Source organism: Echinops telfairi, unplaced genomic scaffold, assembly GCF_000313985.2.
Source record: "Echinops telfairi isolate 266 unplaced genomic scaffold, ASM31398v2 ScPeMD7_22;HRSCAF=79, whole genome shotgun sequence".
Taxonomy (NCBI): Eukaryota; Metazoa; Chordata; class Mammalia; order Afrosoricida; family Tenrecidae; genus Echinops; species Echinops telfairi.
The window spans coordinates 15,154,287-15,155,641 of NW_022103919.1; the positions used below are offsets into that span (position 1 = coordinate 15,154,287).

The following is a 1,355-nucleotide window of genomic DNA, read 5'->3' on the forward strand; positions in this document are numbered from 1 at the left end:
AGGGGTGGTTAATGACTCTTCTTCCATTCTTGATGTTGCATCTTTCTTTATATAGTCCAACTTTTTCGGATTATTTGCTCAGAATACAGATTGAATAACTCTGGTGAAAGGACACAACCCCGATGCACACTTTCCTAATTTAAAACTACTCAGTCTCATCATAGTCTGTTTGATAATACTTTTACTACTGTGTCTTGGTCTGTGTCTAAGTCCTGTGTGAGCACAATCAAGTGTGCTAGAATCCCCATTCTTTACAATGTTACTTAGAGTTTGTTATGATCTAAACATTCAAATGCTTTGTGTAGTCAATAAAACAGAAGTAAACATCTGTCTGTAGTCAATAAAACACAGGTATTCTCTGCTTTCAGCTAACATCCGTCTAACATCAGCAATGATAGCCCACATTACACATCCTCTTTTGTAAATATACTGTTGAAACTGAATTATCTTCAGCAAGACTATACTTGGTGTGATATCTATGATATTATTCAATAATATTTACATTCTGCTTTGTCACCTTTCTTTGGAACAGATACAAATATGGATCTCTTCCAGTTGGTTGGCCAGGTAACTCTTCCAAATTTCTTGGCCTAGATGAGTGAGCGCTTCTAATGGTGTATCCATTTGTTGGACCATCTCCGTTCTCAATGTCCTTAGTGCGGGTTGGATTTCTTTTCATCCCATTGGTTTTTGATGATATTCTACCTCCTGAAAATGTTGGATATTGATAGTTCCCTTACGATACAGGGACTCTGTGTATTATCTTTATATTCCCTTTATGCTTCCTGCATCCTTTAACATCTTGCCCATAGAGCCCTTCAGTATTTCAGCTCAGGGTAGGAATTGTTTCAGCTCTTTCAGCTTAAGGAATGTGTGTCTCAAGAAATGTGTCTCCCTCTTATTTTTTAAAAAAATTATTATTATTTATCATTTTACTGGGGGCTGTCTCTTGTTTTTTTAACTCCAGCTCTTGCATGCTTCATTATAGTACTTTGTCCTCTCAAGCTGCCCTTCTGTGTGGCTTTTAAAAAAAAAACTTGTTTTATGCTGGTAAACATATATATAAAGCAAACAAACAATGCACTGTTCGTGACCTGTTATCAGATTTACTGCTGACGGGTTCCATTCCAGTGCGACAGAAATTCCCAGAATAATATAAGACTGACAAAACTTGTCTGTCTGGTTTTATATTTGGGAGACAAGGAGTTAAACAAACAAACAAACAAACAGAATTCCCAATTCATCATTTTTCACATGCACATTCCAGTGATTGTGATTACACTTCAGATATATATATATATATAATCATTTTATTGCGGCCTCATACAACTCTTACCACAATCCATACATACATC

The 1,355-nt window shown here is 36.0% G+C and overlaps 1 non-coding gene across 1 annotated transcript; it reads left to right on the forward strand.

Annotated features, from left to right (window-relative positions):
* The first annotated feature begins 1,078 nt into the window (after positions 1–1,078).
* On the forward strand, positions 1,079–1,204 carry LOC115869179. The gene has a single exon (XR_004046042.1). It is a non-coding gene; the product is annotated as a small nucleolar RNA SNORA54 (small nucleolar RNA).
* The last annotated feature ends 151 nt before the right edge of the window (positions 1,205–1,355 follow it).